The following is a 22,971-nucleotide window of genomic DNA, read 5'->3' as shown; positions in this document are numbered from 1 at the left end:
ACAGACCTTATTCAAATAGAATCAATTGCCCCAATAATCTCCTTATAGCTAATTTTTTTGCAGTCCAGTATCTAAATTAGGAACAATCACTGCCTCAATGTCACTTTATTCTCCGAAAATCTGAGTTTCTTAATCTTTCTTTGATTTTCTTGCCCTGGCATTTTTTAAAAGAGTGAAAACCATCAGTTCGTAAAATATCTACCAACTTAAATGTGTTTGCTGTTTCCTCGTGCATACATGTATTTTTGTCAGGAAGACTGCAGTGTAATTTTGTGCCCTTCTCACTGCATCATATCAGGAGGCATGTGATGAAGGTTTACGCCAATATTGGTGACCTTAATTTTGATCAAATGCAAGTGATTCTTGCAACTTACATCCCCTGCAAAATTTTACTTTATATTTTATAATCGATAAGTAATTTGTGGGAAGATGCTTGGATCCATGCACTCTGTTTCTCATTGAACTTTCATGCAGTAGTTTTAAATGTCCACTGATGATCTGCTAATTCCACATTTTTTATTTAATATCTGTCATTGTACTGTAAGAGATTTCTTCTCCACTTACTTATTTTATCATTTATTTATACCTTCATAGATTTATTGGTTTTAATTTTATTTCAGGGGTTATAGTTCATCACAATTTTTATTCTGAGTCTTAAATTGTTCCTGACATGGCTTGTGTCAGCCTTCTCAATTTGACCCCTGTGTTCTTTTGATACGTTTCCATCATGTTTTGAGATCTTGAACTATGTCTGATATTAGGAAATACTCCTGATTCGTCTTGTAGTTTTTCCTTCTTCAGCTGTGGAATCAGCCTTTTCTTCAAGGAGCTCTGTTATATTGTTGCTTCTGAAGTGTTATGCTGATAACTAGTATCCCAATCCCATACATAGAGTATATAAATCTGTTCTATATACTCTATACTGTAATAAAATTTATATATAATATAGTGCACAGGTATCAATTTGTAATTTGATAATTATTTTAAAACAAACACACCTATGTAATCCATATCGCTATCTAAATATAGAACACGTTTCTATCCCCCTACAATTTCCTAATTCCCCTTCTCTTTAGAGAGGCAATCACTGGTCTGATAAAGAGAGAGATATAGATATATAGATATAGATATAGATTTTTTTTGCCTGCTCTAAATTTTCATTTAAACAATCACTCAGTGGGTATCCTTTTGTATCTAGGTTTTGCTCAGTATAATATCCATGAGATTGAGTTGTGTGACTGCATGTATCCTTAGTTATTGTTTAATGGCTATTTTTAAAAATCCCATTTTATGGTATACCACCTTTTGTTTATTCATCTTCCTGCTGAGGGTCATTTGATTTATTGCCATGGCACAAATATTTTAACAACTGCTTTTTTATTATTAGAAATAGTGCTGCTATGAATGTTCATAGCATGTATTTCTGTGGGTATTTTTGTCATCTTTTCAGTAAATACCTAATAGTGAAATGGCTATGTCATAGGGCAGGTGTATGTTTAACTTTATAAGAAACAGCAAAGTTAATATACTGTTTTACATGCTCTGCATCCAGATATGGGAGTTTCAGCTACTCGATCCTTGTCAACATACAGTGCTGTTTTAATTTTTGATATTGAAGTAACTCTTTTTTAATTTAATTTCAATTCTCTAATGACTAATGATGTTCAGCACTTTTTTCAAGTCAAGTGATTTGTAAAGTAAATTTCAATTATTTTGCCTCTTATTTAACAAATTGTTTTTTTTTTTTTTTTTTTTTTTTTTTTGCTTGTTGAGCTGTGAGAGTTTCCTGGAGATTCTAGGCACGCTTTTTATGTCCAATTGTGGATTTTAGAATTTTTTTCCAAATCTGTGCATTGGCTATTTATTTCTTGATTGGTATTTATTGGTGAGTGGATGTTCTTAATTTGAACAGAATCTAATACATCCAGGTGACCACTGCTTTTGTTTCCTGTTTAGATTTTGTGTGCTTGCTTATCTTCAGGTAGTGAAGGTATCTTCATCTGTTTTAAAACTAGATTTTCTTATAATTTCAAGTTTAAATGTTTCTATCCATAGCAAACTAATTTTGAGCATGTTATGAAGTAGAAGTCAAAGTCAATTTTTTCATGTGGATATCCCCTTGTTCCAGCACCATTTGTTAAAAGGAGAACTTTTAGATTTAATGTCGTGTGATTCTAGAATAATCCTTTAAGTTGATGTGTTTCTACTAACACAACTTTTTTCTTTCTAAAATATCAGAAGTGATAACCTGAATAGGTGAGCCGTGTGGTTTTCTATGCAGAATTTATTCCATTCTTCCCTTACTACGGTACCCAAGGAATTTAGATGAGATTGATTCTTTACCCTCTTTGGAACTGGCTCATAAGTGACAAAATTCTAGCAGATTAATATTCATTTTTGCATTCCTCTTCTGCCATATGTATTCTAAAGTAACTTGTTCAGCAAGAGGCAGATGACTTAGCTTGTTCCAACTTCACTGAACTCAGGATAAAAATGTTGAATAAAAGAGATAGAGAAGTTTTCTCTCTGCCCATTGGACCTCGAAGTGTTGTTGTCACAGAAACCTTTAAGAGAATGCAAATATCCTGTGAGCAATTAGAACGGGCAGAGAGATACCTGATTATTGAGATAAAAGATCAACTCATAATTTAAAATTATGCTCCGTGTGCTAGCCTTTTCAATCATGTGATGTAGTGTCTGTTTGGTTTCTTATTTTTATAACTGAAAACATCCCAAATGAGAAAATCTACTAGAGTTTTTTCTCTTCAGCATCCAGATCTCAGATTAAAGTGAAACAAATTTTCTCTACAACATTAATATTTCTATTGAGACAGTGAATATGTATCACAGTAGGTTAAATGGCAAATTAAAGTTACAATTCAAACACATAGGAATGATGAAAAAGAGTCTTCTTTGTCTTTTGAAATGGCATAGTTTATCTTTGATGTTTTAAACATACTTATATTTTCTTGTAATATTTTTCTAGGGACAGACAATAATAAAAATGAAACAAAAATGAAATAATTATGAAATGATTACACATTTAGTGTTTATATTTTTTCAACAGAAAGCAGAGTATTTTCATTACTATCTTTATGTGATCCCTTCTTTTGCACAGGAGTTATTAAGGTGTGGCTATTTTTGAGGGTGAATGATTCAGCTTGTTTTTCCAAATTACAAATATATACAGATTTATACTGTATATGTACAGATTTAATCAGTTGTAGCATTACATTTTCCTATTACAAGTCTTTTCATTTTGATAGATAAGGAGATGTTTCTAATATGTGATAATGGATTTTAAAAATAAAAATAACTTAACATTGCTGGCAAAATTTTCCAGGTTAGAAAAGTATGACCTAGAAATATTGATTCAACTGCTTTGATGACACAGTAGTTGAATATCACATCAGATGCAATGAAAGTCAAATGAGTAAACATAAAATTTACTGAAGTAAAATTTATATTTGAAATAGATACTAAATAAGTAAAAAGTTTTCAAACTCATGATAATAGAGTTCATGACAGAAGAGGGTTCAAATTGTTTAATATAAGAAAATACTTTATACTGCTATTGTAAGCTGGATATAGAAATAATATTTATAAAAACATATAGGTAAATATATATGACTGATAATACAACATTAGATATGAAAGTATGTTCTGCTCAGGACTATTCTTCATGGAGAACTGTGAATTTTATTTTTTGATTTTTTTTCAGAATAAATAAACCTTTAATGAAATAAGGTTTTGTTATGTTCCCTGGAGGAAAATGTTTGCTATTCTAGAAATTAAAAGAGTTTATGTAAAATAAAAGAGAACATCATGTAAATGTGTACAGGTATGCCCTGTTTCTTTGTGTTAGTAATCTCAATATTCTTTTCATTTCTAAATTATGATGCTTTGTATAAAATCTAGATTCTTGAAGACCATGGCCTATCACTTATAAAAAGGCTGCAAATAACCATTTCTACTTTTAAGTAACCTTAATTAAATACTGCAGTTAAACAGATTCACAATAAAACAAAAATTATATCAGAAAGTAGGTTTGCTGAAGAATATTAAAAAATTATTCAGATTAATACACTAAGCCAACTTGAATATTTCTAAAATCATAAAATTGTGTTATTTCATCACAATAAAATGTTAATTCTGACCTTAATTTAGCTTATGTATAAATAAACAAATGAAAAAACTGAATGGACACTAGACATTCATTTTGAAAAATAAACTGCCAATTGGGGTGTTTTATACAGTCATTCAAAATTAGGGTGTTGGAGACTGTTAGTTGCATTTACATTTTTAGTACATAGTTTCACAATGTTAAAATCTAGCACTTTATTCCCATTTAGATGAATAATGATAATCTGAAGAGAATGCCTACATTAGTAATGGAGATAAACCATCATCAGTTCTAGAAAATTATTCTCATATACAGTAGATATGTATTAATAAATTTTGTGTCATTGCTCCTCTTTGATATCCCAATAGTATAATATATTTTGGAGAAGTTATATTTTCAATGTGGAATATTATTTTTAAATGAAGAGATTACCAATTTAAGGTTCTGACTGAAGGTCATCACTATCCAAAGTTTTTGCCTGCTCCCTTGGCATCCACTTTACCTTGGCTAAGCCACTTTGCTCAACACTGACCTTTGACCTAGTCAAAAGCAGCTTTCCAGCATAAATTCCCCTAGATCCCAAAACCCCATCTGCAGCTACCACCCACATGCCTTACCCGAAACCCACAGCTGGCCCCAAGTGATAAGCTAATCATCTGCACTGCTCTCTGCCCCAATCCCTTTCCCTTTTTGTGTGTATTTGTTGTGAATAAACCGATCATTGACTCCCATGGGAAATCTACTCAACTCCACCACTGGACCACAATGAAGGCAGCAGCTCAGGAGTCCCTCCAGCTCTGCTCCTGTGTTTCCCACCTGCTGGTTGAGCCACTGGAGCCATTGGCTGTAGCACTTTACCTCGACCCCTGGTGGCACAGCTCTGTTCATGGAAGCTGTGATAAAGCCATCTTGTCTTGCACATTATAGCCACTGTTTTGCATTGCATCACACTTGACCTCCAGGACCCAGATTTAAAATTTCATCTAAGTAATTCAAAACACTGAACTATATGTAATGGTTTGTAGTAATGCAACCAAGGCCTAATTGCAACTGATGAGTTAAGCACACGAGTAGAACAATGGGGGTGTGTGATGTGAACTTTGAACTAGAAATGTGCTACTGACTGTGTACAACTGCTTATTCTAGAAGCAGTTTGTTCTATAAACTATAGAAAGCCTCCTGTCCTTATAGATGGATTCCATAACTTCAGTTTCTGATAAGTTTTCTGTTGAAATGTAATCTTATACCACTTATAAATGAATAATCATAAATGTTGAAATGTCTCGGAATGAAATTATAATCTGGATTATTTAAAATCATTTTCCCAATCTTCCCAGACATAAATTCATAAGTAATATCTTCAAATAAGTATTGTTTTTCCCTCCGGTATAACTCTAGCACTTGTTATACCATACACACTAATACTAGAAAATGTTAAGCATGCCACACTGCACATCCTTCTGTTAATAGGTAATTGTTTTATTGATGTTTGCTTCCCAGTAAAATCTTGTGACATCTGAGGCTTTTTCTACATCATGGATCATTTGTTTCTTTTCTTTTCTCAATAGTGTAATGTTTATTTGATACAGATAAGTCTCAATATATGATATCTGAACTAAATGTCTTTAATAAAGACACAAATCGAATATATCAAATTCTCGAACACTAATGAACTATTTTCCATTTCCAGGTAGACTTTGAAGAAAACTTTGCACTTTTGCTCAAATTTGTTTATTTTTGCTTAATTAGTTATTGTCCTTACCACTCAATCAGTATCAAGTATAATATATATATATATATATATATATATATATATATACATATATATTTATATTTTTTTTAACATGGGCAGGCACTGGGAATCGAACCTGGGTCTCCAGCATGGTAGGCAAGAACTCTGCCTGCTGAGCCACCATGACCCACCCTAATTATAATGTTTGTTTCATAAAATATGTATCCTCTGAATTAAGGATATACAGGCAGGATACATATAAGCCAGGAATAAAATATGTGTAAGATTTAGGGACAACATTGTAAAATAAATATCATTAAAAGGATTTTTTAAGAAGATAGCCATATAGAGGAATTTCCAGTCACCTTAAATGATTTCTAATTTGTTTTTAAAATGCTTATAACAATAGATTAATAATTAAAAAAAATGACTGCAGAAATTATGGATAAGCATCAATCATTCCAATGAACCCAGTTGCAACAGTAATAAAGAAGTGAGAATACTTGAACAGAAATAAAATGAAATATAAAATAAAAATAATTGGAATTAGAGACAATGTAATACCACATGTTGGGGCATTTAAATTTGGAATGATTCTCTGACACCGAAAGCTGAGAGAATGTGGACCAAGTACTTGACAGACAAAATCACTAAAGCTCATCTAAGGTTGATTCTCTTTATCAAGGTATCGACTTTCAGGAAGATTTATTGAGATACCTTTACGTGCAGAAATTTAGCACACGATTCCACAGATGGGATTTTTTCAAATTTTGAGTCATGACATTAGGAGAAGGAATGTGCCCTTCTCATTGCCTCTCCTCCTCCTTGATTGGCAAGACCGTGATGTGATGGATTGGTGGCAGTTATTGTGGGCAATGGTGTCTTAGAAGTTGCATGATGAGGACGGCTGAAGAGCAGGCTTAAAAAACCTGGTCTCTCTTCTAATTAATTTTTGCTACAGAGCAAGCTACTAAGAAATAGAGCAGCTTGAAACAACAGGTATTTTATTACCATCTCATGATTTTGTGGTTTGTTTGTAAGAGCAGCTCTGCTGGCCAATTCTTCTGCTCAACATGATTTTGACTGAATTCAGTATGTGATATTCTGGCCAATGGCTGGACTCAAGTGGAAGATTCAAGATGCCTTCACTTCCTTGACTGTCCTTTTGTCAGAAAGGGCTGGAAAACTCAGTCCAGTCTTTCCACATAGGTTCAGGGTATTGCCCATATTCTTTCCAGTGGGTAATCTGATTCCTCTCACAGGGACTACAGTTTCAATAGCAACACTTCCAAGATATGGATGCTGAAGGGCAAGCCACAAAGCTGGCACAATAGCCATTTTCTCATGTTCTACCTCCCAAGGAAGTTATAGAGCCTGCTTAGATTGAAGGGGAGAAGAGAGAACACATCTCTGATGGAAAGCATTATCATGGAATGTGCCGTGATCTTTAATTCTCCACATTCTCTGTCACAGAATAAACTCCATGTTTATTCTGCATGAATCTAATTCTTATATCTAATATAAGAATATATATATAGCTACATAGAATATCATTATTATAATGTCTTTCTATTATATAGGATTTCTGAAATACTAAAGTATTATATCCTAAGTAAATATCAAATTCAGAGCTGTAATATCTTAATTGAAGGCTATCTATTTATTTTCCTATCTCTGAATCAGACACCAGTTTACTTGCTCATTTTGTATAGTTTTCCTCAAAAGAAAAAAAAATCCCATTTTTCCCTCAAAATTAAAAAAAAATGTAAGTGCAATTATAATTAGGTTGGGTATTTTACTCTGCCTATAACAAGAATAGCTGGTTTTATTGCCTTCTATTTCCTCATGGTAATATAACAAGGCCTAACTATTGGTAATGTTCTCAGTGTTATTAATAGGATTAAGCTGAAATCAAGAGTTAATTAACTTGCTGCTTAACAGATTTGACAATGCCCAAGGAAATAGATCACTTTGATTTTTAAACAAACTTTTTCTAACAAATGAAGGTAACTGACAATTTTTCTGTTCTTTCTTTACCAATGTCAATGCCTTATATCCCTTTTTGATGCATATTAAACTGTGGCAAAATTTTATGCAAGTAAAGACTCAAGGGAGTATCTTTAACATGGGTGGAGAACAAATGTTTTCCATTGACTGAAAAACTAGACAGGGAAGGGCATAGTTTACCGACTATCTGAATTCTATATCTATTGCAAGAATAAAGAATCGAGGTATTATGGTAAAGTGAAAAAGGTTTATTTGATGTACTTTGAAAAAAGTAATAACAGAATAATAAACCCTAGTTCAGGAGAACAGTATAAAACGAAAAGGGTTAGAGATTTTTTGCAGCACTTGAGAGAAGTAATCACTTCTTTTGATTGCTTGACATTCCTGAAAAGAATATCGTGCATACAATTTTATGCTAGTATCTGAACATTTATTTTTTACAATGAAGGCATTTTGCAAGCAATCAGAAGTTGGATACTTTAAAAAAAGCCTGTTTTTTTTAGAAAAGGCCTTTTCCAAGATGATTGCAAAGTTTAACCTACCCTTTATAAACTTACTTTAAAACTCATCTCAGAAATTTGGGCATATTTATGTGGGCAGCCTTTAAATACCTTTTGCATTTTAAAAATATTTCTCTCAGGAGCAAATGTACAGATGTGAACACTGAGGTACAGAATTGAAGTGATACATTTAAGACTACCAAGAATTTTAAAGTGAAACTAATCAAATAACACTAAAATCCAATAATTAATAGATAATACTATTACGTATGAAAGAATGATGTGCATGAGTATAGGAAACAAGTTGTTAACAACGTGACCTAGGACTGGATTTCTGTTTTGAAAGTTATGTCTCTCAAAGTGTGCTGGTTTGAAAGAATGTACGGACCCTAGAAAACCCATGTTTTAATCAAAATGCTGTTTCGTAATAGCAGAATAACCCCTATTCAATATGGAATGTTGGAATCTGTAATTAGATCATCTCCCTAGAGCTGTAACCCAATCGAGAGTGGTTGTTAAGCTGGATTAGGGAGGATGTGTCTCCACCTATTTGGGTGGGTTTTGATTGGTTTACTGAAGTCCTAAAAAAGAGGAAACATTTTGGAGAATGAGAGATCTCTGAGAGAGCAGAGAATAACATAGCCACAAGAAGCAGAGTCTACCAGCCAGCAAACTTTGGAGATGAAGAAGGAAAATGCCTCCTGGGGAGCTTCATGAAACAGGAAGCCAGGAGAGAAAACTAGCAGAGGACACCATGCTCGCCATGTGCCCTTCCAGCTGAGAGAGAAACCCTGTCTATGTTCACCACATGCCTTCTCACTTGAGAGAACCCCTGAACGTCATCAGCCTTCTTGAACAAAGGAGGCCTTGTGGAGGCCTTTGATTGAAAATTTCTATAGACTTGCTTTAATTGGGACATTTTCTTGGCCTTGGAACTGTAAACTAGCAACTTATTAAATTCCCCTTTTAAAAGGCCATTCCATTCCTGATATATTGCATTCCAGCAACTAGCAAATTAGAACAAAGAGACATGGTTTATATGTGTTTTTGGGTGAAAAATGTTAAGCTCGGGTTTATTCCCCGTACTTTAATTGCTGTTTTCTCGATTGTAATTGTTGCTCACATAAGCAATAGAAACAGTTGCCAAAGAGCGTTAAAACAGCAAACATATTGTCAGTTATAGAAAATTTTAGGTAATAAAATTCAAGATTTCATCTTTTGACCTTCCAAAATTCCATAAGGTTTGCCATTTAAAAAAATATATATTTTATTGTGAACATCTTCAAACATAAAAGTAGAGGGTATGGTTAAATGAGTCATCCTAAATACCTCATTTAGATTTAACAAATACTAACATGAATGCACACTTGTTTCTTATTCTTTTTTACGGGTATATTTAAAGCAAATCCAGGATATCATTGTTCATTGGATACCATGTCTGAGTACGTCAATAACTTCTTTGAAAAATTACATCATTTCCCATCTAAATGAGGCATCATTATTGTGAAAACAAATTAGTAATGTTTCTTCCACATCATCTAAATAGTACCTATATTAAATTTCTTTAATTGCCTCCAAAGTATCTTTTATAATCCACTTGTTTTGATGGTGATATACACGAGTTATCTATACTGCACTTACTTTTTCTGTCTCAAGTAATTTTCTCTTTGTTTTCATTACAGTTGATAAAATTGCTGTTTTTGGTCTAGTTTTAGTTTACGCCACATGGCATCTAATTTCTTTTTCACTTCCTTTGCTCTTTTTTTCAAGTTAAGATATAATACATGCACCATAAAATTGATGCTTTTAAATGAGATATTTAGTGTTTTCTTAGTATATTCACAAAGATATATAACCATCACTACTATCTAATTTCGAAAATTTTCATCATCCCAAAAAGTCACTCATCAACCACCCTTTCTCCCAACTCCTGTTAATCGAAATCTACTTTCTGTCTCCAATTTTTTGCTTATTCTGGACATTATGCTTATGCTGGCTTATTTCATGTACCATACTTTTTTAATGTTATTATATGTGGTAGCATGTATCTGTATTTTATTTCTTTTTATGGTTGAATAATATTCCATTGAATTTATGTGTTTTGTTTATCCATCTATCAGTTGATGGGAATTTGGGTTGTTTCTAATTTTTGCCTATTATGAATAATGCGGCCTTGGACATTCATGTTCAAGTTTTTGTGTGGACGTATGTTTTCAATTCTCTTGGGAGTATATAAAGGAGAGGGCTTCCTGCATCATATGATAAATATGTTTAACTTTTTGAGAAATTTCCAAATTTTTTCTAAACAGCTGAATGATTTTACATTCCCTATGGCAATGTATGTAGGTTTCAATTTCTGTACACCTTCACCAGTATTTATTTTTATTACAGTCATAAGAGTGTGTATAAAGTAGTATATTATTTGGGTTTTGATTTGCATTTAAATACTTCCAGAATGCAACATACCTGAAACAGAATAGCTTTTAAAAAGGAGAATTCATTACACTGCAAGTTTGCAATTCTAAGGCCATGGAAATGTCCAAATTATGACAAGGCTATAAAAATGTCCAAACTAAGGCATCCAATGAAAGATACCTTGGCATCCAAAGAAAGATAGCATAGTTCATGGAAGCTGATGTTCAGAGTTTCTCTCTCAGCTGTAAAGGCACATGGCAACATATGCTAGCTTTCTCTCCAAGCTTTTTTAATAGCTTCCTTGAGGCACTGTCCATTCTATTGGCTCTATCAATTCTGGTGGCTCTGAAGCTTTTTCCAAAATAGTTCCTTCTTAAACGGCTCTAGTAAGCAACCCTACCTTCAATGGGTGGACACAAATCTCCATGGAAACCATCTAGTTAAAGGTTACCACCCACAATTAGGTTGGTTACATCTCCATAGAAACAAAAAAAGATGCCTCCCAGGAATATTGAATGAGGAGTAAAAGACATGTTTTTTCTGGGGTACATAATAGCTTCAAATTGGCACAACATCTTTTCACATGCTTATTGCCCATTTGTGTTATCTTTAGATAAATGCCTCTTCAAACACTTGCCCATTTTTTAACAGGGTTACTTTTCTTTTTATTACTCCCTTATCAGATATATGGTTGGCAAATATTTTCTCCATTCTGTCTGTTGCCTTTTCATTTTCTTGATGCTGTACTTTGAAATACAAAATTTTTAATTATATATAAGTCAAATTTATTTATTTTTTTGTTGTTGTTTGTACTTTTGGTGTTAAATATAAGAAACCATTGTTTAATCCAAGAACATAGAGACATTTGCCTTTGTTTCCTCTAAGCATTTTGCAGTTTTAACACTTACTTTTAGATATTTGGTTCAATTTGTATTATTTTTTGTATATTATCTGAGGCAAGGATCTAAGTAAATTCTTTGACAAGTGAAAAAATTAGTTGTATCAGCATCATTTGTAGAGAGGCTATTCTTTCTCTCATTGAAATGTCTTGACCTCCTTGTGTAAAATCAATAGATCATAAATGTAATGGTTTTCTCCTGGACTCTATTTCATTGATCTCTATGTCTATGTTCTGATATTTCCATACTGTCTGGATTATCACTGTCCTGTAGTAAGTTTTAGAATTAAGAAGTATAAGTCTTCCAACCTTGTTCTGTGTTGTTTTTATTTTTTCAAGATTATACGGATATTTCTTCTAAGCCTTGCTTTAGCTCCTACCAAGGGCTTTGGTATGATTTGTCTCCATTTTTATGCACATCAAATTCCTTTATAATTTCTGTTTTGATATCTTCTTTGACTCATTTGTAATTTAGAATATTAAACTTATATGCAAATATCCTTTGGTTCTTGATTTTAATTTCACTTCATTGTGATCAGAGAATATATTTTGTATGATTTCAATTCTTTTGAATTTATTGAGACATTTTTATGATCTAACATATTGTCTAACCTTAATAAGATTTTATGTGTACTTGATAAGACTTTACATTCAGCTGTTTTGGTGAGGAGTGTTGTATAGTTACCAGTTACATTTAGTTGATTACACGGTATTGCTCAAGTCTTTTATGAACTATTGGTTTCCTGTCAAGTTGTCCTATCCATTATTGAAACCAGGGCATTGAAGTATCTAACAATGTTGAATTGCATCATCTCCCTTAAATGTAGTCAATTTTTGCTTAATGTATTTTGAGGCTCTAATGCTAGGTGTACAAATGATAATATATAATCTTATTGGATTAAGGCTTTTATCTTTATAAAATGTTCCTATTTCTGTATTAACAATTTTTACATTAATGTCTATTTAGTCCAATGTATTCTTTGAATGCCATATACACTTTGATCATTTGCTCTCAAATTATTTGTGTCTTTATTTCTAAAGATGTCTCTCATAAATGGTATGTACACGGGTCATGTTTTTGTCCACCCTGCCAATCCTAGCCTTTTGATTAGAGTTTAATACATTTACATTTAGTGTAAATGTTGTTAAGGCAAGTTTTCATCTGCCATTTTTCTACTAGTATTCTACATATCTGTGGGGTTTTTTTGTATGTCTATTCATCCATCACTGTTTTTATTTGTGAAATAAATTTTCTGTGGAATATCATTTTAATTCCCTTTTCATTCTTTTTAAGATATATTTTAGTTATTTTATTAGTGGTTTCCCTAAAAATTATGATTAGCATCTTAAAAATTCTAATTTGGATTAATACCAAACTAATTTCAATTGTATGCAAAAATTTTGTTCCTATATAGGTCCATTCACTCCTTCCTTTGTTCCTGTTGTCTTACAAATGAAATATTTATATATTATAAGCTCTTCAATATATATTTATAACAACTGCTTTATGAAATGCTCTTTTCTAAAAGTAAATTTTCTTTTCAACAGTTTTATATTTACAAAAATTTTGGGAAATTGTTACAGAGAATTCTCATAAACTTCACATCCATTTTCTCCTCTTCCTAATATTTTACATTAGTTTAGCTAATTGATTAAAATTAAAGAAACAGTATTGATATGTTATTAGGAGTTAAAGTCCTCATTTCATTCACATTCCTTTGTTGTTACTTCATGTCCTTTTTCTATTTCAGGATCCCATCTAAAATAGCACATTATATTTGGTCAGCATGTTTTCTTAGCCTTTTTGGATTTTACAGTTTCTTAGACTTCAATTGTCATTGATGACCTTGACACTTTTGACTAGTATTGATCAGCAATTTTGTGAATATTTTTCCATTAAGATTTGGCAGATGTTTTTAACATGATTTGATTAGTGTTATCAGTTTTTGGAAAGAAGACCAGCGTTGCAAAGTAACACTACATTGCTTAATTACATTCCTTAGAAACAGTTAATGTTACCTTTATTCATATACTTTCCACTCATTTCCATATTTATTTAGGTCAACACTTTCCTCCTCTGTCATGCCTTTCAACAAGTTTTCACTTTCTGCATTCCATCCTGGGATCCCTGATTCCCTAAATGACCTGTTTAAGATTTGTCTGTAGTAAAGTTCATTCTTCATGGTGTAAGGTTCTGTGGGTTTCAACTAATGCATCATCACCTGTCCACAAAATATCATACTTTGTGTCTTTTACTTTTTTAAACTATTCCCCCTTTCCCTAAAGTTCAGCAAACATTGATTGCTTTATCCTCACTACAGTTTTTCCTTTTCCAGTGTGTTATTTAATTAAAATCATATAGTAAAAGCCTTTTCAGCTTAGCCTTTTTCATTTAAGAATATGTATTTGAGATTAATCCATGTCTTTTTGTGGTTGAATTATATTGCTGAATAATATTTCATTCTACTCATCTGTGTCAACTTATTAATCTATTCATATATTTAAAGACCTCTTCTTTGTTTTCAGTTTTTGATAATTATGAATAAAGCTGTTATGAACATTTCCATGGTGGGTTTTGTGGACATAAATTTTCAAATCAGTCAGGTAAATACCTAGAAGTACGATTGCTGAGTCACTTAATAGGACTTTGTTTAGTTTTGTAAGAAAATGCCAAACTGTCATCCAAAATTGCTGTAGTAGTTTATAATCTCCAAAGTAATGAATTAGGGGCTCCCACTTCTCTGCATCCTTGCTAGAAATTGTCATTCTCAGGTTTTTTTTTTTTTGTTATTATTATAGCCATTCTAATAGGTGGGTAGAGGTATTTCATCCTTGCTTAATTTGAAATTCCTTAACGAAAAATTATCTTGAGCACTTTTTCATGTGATTACTTTTCTCTGTATATCTTTTTGGTTAAGTGCTTATTGAGAGTTTTTGTCCATTGATTAATGTGGTTGTTCATTTTCCTGTTGATTTTTAAACTTTCTTTGTAAATTTTACATACAAATATTTTATCACATAGTTGTTTAGCAAACATTTTCTCCAGTCCATGACTTTTATATTCATTAACTTAACCACATACTTCATGGAAGTTTTATTAAGTCCAATCTATCAATTTGTTCTTTCATGGTTCTTGCATTTATCACCCAGATCAAGGTCATCTAGTTTTCTCCTGTGCTCTCTTTTTAAAATTTTGCTTTTTTTTGTCATTTACATTTAGATCTCATGATTATTTTTAGTTAATTCTTGTGAAATATGTAAGGTCTGTGTGTTGACAGAATAATATATCCCAAAAATGACCATGTTAAAATCCTCAGAAAAATTGAATAGGTTACCTTTACCTTATATGGCAAAGTGAACTTTGCAGATGTGAATAAATTAAGGATCTGGAGATGTAGAATTTATCCTGCATTATTGGGTAGGTGTAAAATAACCAGTGTCCTTATAGAGAAGGAGAGTAGGGTCAAAATCATAAAAGGAGAGGTGATGGCAGACAGAGAGGTTAGAGTGATGTGGGACTCTGGACCAAGAATTCCAGCAGGCTCTATAAATGGGAAAAGGATTCTCCCTAGTCCCACAAGAAGGAACACAGCCCCACTAATCTACTTCAGACTACTGACATCCATAACTGTGAAAAAATAAATCTGTGTTTTTTAAGCCACTATATTTGTAGCAATTCATTATGGCAGCAATAGAAAGCTAATATGTTTGTGTCTAGGTTCCTAATATATGTATATTAATATGTGGACATTTTTTTCCAGAGCTGTTTATTGAAAAACTATCCTTTCTCCATTGATTTATATTTATTCCTTTGTGAAATATCAATTAACTATATTTATGTAGGCCTGTTTCTGGGGTCTCTATTGTATTCCATTGATCGATATTTCTATTCTTTCACCGATATCACATTGTCTCGATTAAATAGTTTTATAATAAATCTTGAACTTAGATAATGTGAGTTCCCCAACTTTATCTCCTTTTTCAATCTTATATTGGTTATTCTAGTTATTTTGCCTCTCCATAAGAACTTCGGAATAATTTTTTTTCGATATCTACAAAATAGATTACTGGGATTTTGATTGAAATGAAATGATAGGATTAGTTGGGAAGAATTAACATCTTAATAATATTGAATCATCCAATTCAAGTACATGGATAAACCCTGTATTTAGATTTCCGATTTAGGAGTTTTGTAGTTTTCTGCACACCGGATACTGTACTTTTTATTTTTGTTAAATTTATACCTAAGTATTTCATTTTTAGTTACTATTGTAAAAGAAATTTTTTTTAAATTGATATCTTGCTTGTTCAATGCTAATATATGTACCTTTATTACCATGAATCTATTCTTAATACTCAACTCCTTTCTTTTTTGAAAATTATCTTTTAAAAACCTTAGTCCATGATGCCATTTTAGGTTATCTAATACATATGTGCATTTAAAAAAAAAATTCCAGGCTCTGTTGGGTGCTCACTTAGAAAGTAACAAAGAAAAGATGACACAATGGACGTGAGGGCCTCGCCCACACGCAGCCTTTTTGCGGCAGGAACTGCCCCTCTTGTGTGCCCAAGGATAAGGCCATTAAGTAGTTCATAGATTGAAATGCGGTGGAGGCCGCTGCCTCTGATAAGGAGTGTCTTACATGCCTATATACTTCTAAACCTTCTGGGACAATACATTCCTAGGAGTGTACTATAATATCCAAGGTAAGGTGATCAAGTTTATTATATTTCTATCAGAGATCCAGTAAACATAAACTTAGGAACTAAATTATCAGAAGGCTTGAAAATTGCAATAATGGTGATATTCTGACTACATAATGTTTAATATTATATGATCTGTTATTTGTATCTGTTAGAATTTTTTAGCCTATACAAATGTAAATATTGATATAAAACATCATGACTTCTTATGCCTTTATAATCCCATTTTCTGATGAAAGGATGCTACTTACTGATAAATACATTATGAAGGAAAAGAATTCCAATATGCGAGTGCAACATAAATGTCTCTTATGTTGACAGGAGTTTTCTATGCCTTTGGATGTTGAGTTGTCTCTAATATGTTTGTGTGTTAATTGTCTTCTAACTAAACATTATAAATGCAAAATCCAAGAAAAGTAATTTCCTAAGTATATTCACAACATAGACATTTTTGAAGATAAATGGCTTTCTCTCCTAGCCAACGTGGTAAGGGTACCCACTGCCCTCCCTTCCTACATGGAACATGACTCCCAGGGACGTGAATCTCCCTGGCAACGTGGGACAGAACTCCCAGGATGAGCCAGGGTCTGGCATCAAGGGATTGAGAAAACCTTTTTGATCAAAAGGGGAAGAGAGAAATGAGAAAAAATGAAGTGTCAATGGTTGAGAGATTTCAAACAGAGTTGAGAGGTTATCCTGGAGGTTATTCTTAAGTACTATATGGAAATCCCTTTTCAGTTTGTGGTGTAATTGAGTGGCTCAAGGGAAGTACCTGAAACTCAAGAGCTGTGCAGTTTCTTGAAGATGATTGTATGAAGACATAAAGTTTACAGTGTGACTGTGTGATTGTGAAACGCTTGTGTCTGATAGTCCTTTTATCTAAGGTATGGACAGATGAGTTAAAAATTGAGTTAAAAATATGGATTAAAAAAAGCAAATAATAAGGGGAACATTGTTATTCCATCAATAATTAAAAAAGGTTAAAATATATTGGGTAGATGGAAATACTAGTGGTCAATGAGAGGGAAGGGTAAGGGGTATTGTATGTATGAGTTTTTTCTGTTTTCTTTTCATTTATTCTTCTGGAGTGATGCAAGTGTTCTAAAACATGATCAGGTGATGAATATACTACTATGTGATGATATTGTGAGCCACTGATCGTACACTATGCTTGTATGTTAAGAATATTTGTATGTTGTTTTGTCAATAAAAATATTTTTTAAAAAAGAGGAAAAAGAATGGTTATTTATCAGTCGCCGGGGCTAGTCAGTTGCCAAGGAATTTATGTATTTTCCCATTGATCTTTTGATCAACCACATGAAGTAGATATTGATATTTCCATTTTCTATAAGAGAACTCTGCATCTCTGACAGATGAAACAACTTGCCTAGAAGATAAAAGGAGGTAGAGAAGCCAAATTATAAACACTTTATAATTTCACAGGTTGCTCCCCTCCAGTTATTCAAAAAATGCAAGCATCTCTATGCATTTAAAGCATCTCACTAAGAACTTAAGCACTGAATTGCTTGTTGAACAAATAACAAACCATTTGAAAATCATTAAAATATTATATATCTTTAAATGTTTTATGATTGAAATGACTCAACAATTTAAAACATTAATGCAAATATGATCAAATTAGTGAGCTTCTACAACTTTATATTTTATATTTTGCCTACCTTCTTTATAAATAAGTTCTAGAACAATTTTGAATATTGGAATTATTATTTTTTTATTAGGTTTACAGAAAAATCATGCATAAAATACAAGGTTGCTATATACCACCGTATTTTGAAGCTAAAATACTTAGGCTCACAACGGAGCTTGCCTTGGTTTTCATTCCAATATTATTTGTCACATTGGTATCTTTGAAACTCTTGCCATGTCAAATATCATATGCCATCTATCAGCTCTGATATGTGAAATTACAGAGATGACATTAAAGTTAGACTATGTTGACAATTTTTACTGTTTAAATGTGTGCTATTTCATTTTCAGGGAGAATCTATTTTCTATTTCTTTTAACATTCTCTTTGGAAGGCAATTTATCATATTTGATCTACATTGTTCATTATTTTAAATTTCTGCCAGTATTGTTTTGACATCTAATGCAAGAATCTTACAAAACAGAAAACAATTTTACTATATCTCATATTCTAATTTAATCTCACATTGTCATATTTCATCTTATACAGAGGAGTTTTCACTAGTGGCTTTAAATCTGTCAGAGTTGAAAATGAAAACATTTTAAAATTGGCTTATCTTTTATTATTGTACCAATATTTTCTTTTTTGAGTTTTGAAAATTGTATGCATCAAGACTCTAATTAAATGCATTTGGACTTTATCACACTCAGGGTATATGTATTTTGATGCAAAACAACAAATAGTTGTGCTGTTACTGTTGTACAAAGAAGTTGTTTAAGGGAAAGTACATTTGCATTTCCATTATCCGGGACCTAATTATCTATTTATATATAAAAAGAAAGTTGCAGAATCAATGAGGCACACTGTTGGTAAATGAGAACTTAATTTTTGATACCTTGTACAAACTAGGAGAGTTAGTATTCAGTGTATATAAAAGTCTATCTTTGTTTCATAGTTTAGATGTGTGGGATTTTTTATCACTGAATTTGACACATACTGTTTCGAATCATGAAGTAGTTATTTCAAACATATCTTCCATGTTATTGTCTGCCTTTAATAAAAAAACATAAATTGCATGCAGTGAAATGCATGGTAGGTATTACATTTTGATTTTCTTGATAAAAGCATAGTCTCTGATAAGTCACAATACCTACCAAATTATAGAATATCCATCACCTCAGAAAGTCAATCTTCCCCTCACACCCTTCTAAAACCTTACAATATATTCTGTTAGAACTCCAAGTAATAGAAATACAAATACAGTAGATATGATTAACACAATTATATAAAATCAATTCTAAGATATGATTTTTCCTCTCTTATGCATTCTTGATTGCTTAAGAAATAATAATACCTGGAAATGCACACAACACTCTAAAAAAACTTATTTTAATATGTACTGGTTAATATGCACCTCCTTTTACCCAGTCATGGGTGCCTACTACCAATACAAGGCACTATACCTGGGCTGGTAAGCACCAGACGTAAAGAATGGATCTTTAGGTGTTTGAGTAGATTTAATATCAAAATTATTTTCTCTGATATTGTATAGAATTTTAAAACAGATGTTCAACAATATTACTGATGTTTCATGTTGATGGTGCAACTGGGACTTGTCATTTAATTTCCTTGTTTCTTCTTAAAATGGGAGCATTTATTTTAAATTTTTCTCTTGTTAGAAAATCACCTGTTTAACAAATAATACTTAAAATGCTTACATATGAAAGTGCAATTTCTATTTTAAAAATAAGCCAACAAAAATTTTACCTAAAAGGCAAAATTAAATTCCAAAATCTTATATCCTAACTACAGTTACTGAGTTATCCCCCAGCTGCCTTCACATCCATAATTTAAGTCATTCTTTTTTCATAAAATTTTATTGAATCCCGTTATGTTTATCTTAGGACAATAATGATGATGATAATTCAATTGTCATATATCTGAAAAAGAATATAATACATGGCTATTTGACCATTAAGATTTATCACACATTAATACAGACCATGACTGTATTTTCAAGATTCTCCCTTGACCTTGCTTTAATAGGCAGTATAAATAATTATAAATAAAATATTTTAGACATTACTACAGAATTACATTGTCTTTCTGCATAGGAAAATCATCCAGAATAATAACAATATAATACCCTGAATGGTACTATATCCCCTCCACTTAGAAAACTTGAAGCTAGAGACTTTCAGATAGGAACAAGAGTTTTGAAAATTCTATCAGCTGTTTGTAATTTAAACAATCGCTTCATTTGTTGAATTACTAATAATGATTTATTTTAAAAGTTAATCATGCTTAGGTTTTATTATTCATGACACTTTTATCTGCTAAATAATTTTTTTTTCTCATTTCCTTCTAGAAAACTGCATTATTGTTTTGGCAAGCAAAAATACAAACATCCTAAATTTCATTATTTCCTATTCTCCCTATTTTGTATTACTTCTTGCATCCCAGTTTTTGAGCAAGAATCAAGAGAAAAAAGCACAAATCAAGATAAGATAAACCAAAATATATACTTTTTGAGCCTGAGAAGGGATCAAAACCAAATATCTGCTCACCCACTGAATATAACAGTATTTGATGTGAGGAGTGCTTTGGTGTGATAATTATCAAAACTCGTGTGTGCTGCCTCAGCGTCTGGCATCCATCACACTTTGACTCAGCCTCTTGCTTCAAAACTAAAAACAACATGACACCTGGTAGATACCAGCCACATAAAAAGTGACCTCTTTTCACCGGGTCTTGAGTACCTATTAACAAGGCACTACTACTGAGCTGGCAAGCACCAGGCATCAAGTAAGTCTTGAGAGAAAGCATTCTGTTCTCTCTCAAGAATTGAGAAACAAGACCAAGTCTGGCTGTCATGATACAAATAGCATCCCCAGAAGCTGGCCCCTGCTGACTTCTGGAATGTCATTGTTCCCCCAGCTTTGGTTCTTAGTATATTTTGCAGACTGCATGGGTCATAGGTTTACTTACTGACCCACAAGGCCCTCACCATGCAGGCCCAGGGAGGTTCAAACAACATTTGGCTGATTCTAAATTGCACTAAAGGACAGGGCAGAGGAAGCTTTTCAACCATCTGCACCCAGCATGCCACTAAGCGTGACTCATGACTCAAAGCTATCCAGTTTATTATCAAATGAGTCTGTTGGCATCAATGCATGAATGGCCCTCGACCCAGGCATAGCCTAAATGAGAATATCATACTGCACCTATGGCCTCATGAGTGCAATCAAATGACATGGGCATGGCCAAGTGTCCTTTAGTCTGGCATACTATTCTATGGCATAAGCTTGGATTTCAAAGAAGGCCTACAAAGAATGAATGATGAGCCAGTCTTAGGGAAGAAAGCTTTGCCATTTCATGAAGCCTTGACTTGGACCTTATTCCAACCTCAAAATCATGAGCTAATAAATTGCCTTTGTTTAAACTAATCCATTGTATGGTATTTGCTTGTTCAGCCAAGGGAACTAAAGCAACCCCCTTGCCTCAGACTATCTCTTGGCTTAAGAAGGGGGTGTCTGTGCTGTGAGAAGCATCTCCTGCTGTAAATATATTAATTATTCAGGGCAAGCCAAAATCAGCTTTCACAATACAACCAAGGTTTTTCAAAAAAATATCCGAGACCCTAAAAATCCTCCAACATTTCCCTCTGGTTATCCCCTGAATGAACTGGGAAATGATGATGCAAAGGCTTCCATTTCTTGCTTTTACCATTTTTTGGCACTTCTTTTTTTGGCATGGACAGGCTCTGGGGATTGAATCCAGGTCTCTGGCATGGCAGGCAAGAATTTTGTCACTGAGCACCATTGCACGGCCCTATTTTTTTGCATTTTCATAATAACCAATGTCCCCAAGTGCCTTAAATGCTTACTTAATAATACTGTATCTCAAGAAGTAAATGTATCAGTCACCCAAACTACCACAATCTTCCAAATATATGATGCAGAGGCATTGAGGAATGGATTGTCAAAACTATCAAAATATTTGTGTTACATCCATCTTACTTCAGCCAAATCACTTTCCTCAGCATGACCTTTGGATTCATTAACGAACAGCTTTCCAGCCCTGGGGCATAAACTCTCCCAGAGCCCAAACCCACATCTGAGACCACCACAGATTACACCCACACACCTCACGTATCACTGGTCTCCAGTGATAATCTAACAATTTCCACTGCTCTTGGACTCCCTCCTTCTGTCCTTTACCCTTTTTTGTGCATTTGCTTTAAACTAACCAATCCTTGACTCCTGCAGGAAATCTTCTAACCTCCACCCCTGGGACACAATAAAAGCATAAGCCCACATGTTCTTTTAGTTCTGCTTTTGTGCTCCCCACCTGCTGGCTGTGCCACTGAGAAGACAGTGATTTCTGGTGAAGCCTCATGAACCCTCCCTCCCATCTCCTCGTGATCTATGAGGATTAACTCTCTTGTCTCATGAATTCCTGTCTCAGTTTCCCATTGTCTCTCACCTGACCTCTACCTGAATCTAAATTTAAAATCCAACTTAAACAATTGGAGATAGTTGATAATGCCTCTTTCTGTTTTAGGAGATTACCTGTTGATATTTCACATTAGAATCAGTCAATAATTTTTACTGATTTTGCATGTGAATGGGGCATGTGCTTGATATATTTTTCATCCATTCTTCCATCAAGATTCAACATCTACGAAATACCAGACTTATGCTAAGGTGTGAATTTATCTCTGTTATTTGTCTTTCAGAGACGCACAGCATGGAAGTCTAGGCATATTTTCAGTCCACATCAGTATGTCGAATATTAGAGATATAGACAGAGATGTGTGGCCAGGCAGCACACAGAGCACTCACTCAGACCGTGCTGGACAGCCCTTAGACAGATAAATACTTACTAAATATTAAAGGGTGACCTGAGTCTATCAAGGAGAGAAAAGTGAGAGACTATCTCTGCTT

Source organism: Tamandua tetradactyla, chromosome 4 (genome assembly GCF_023851605.1).
Source record: "Tamandua tetradactyla isolate mTamTet1 chromosome 4, mTamTet1.pri, whole genome shotgun sequence".
In the NCBI taxonomy this organism is placed as follows: Eukaryota; Metazoa; Chordata; class Mammalia; order Pilosa; family Myrmecophagidae; genus Tamandua; species Tamandua tetradactyla.
This window is presented reverse-complemented; position numbering follows the sequence as displayed.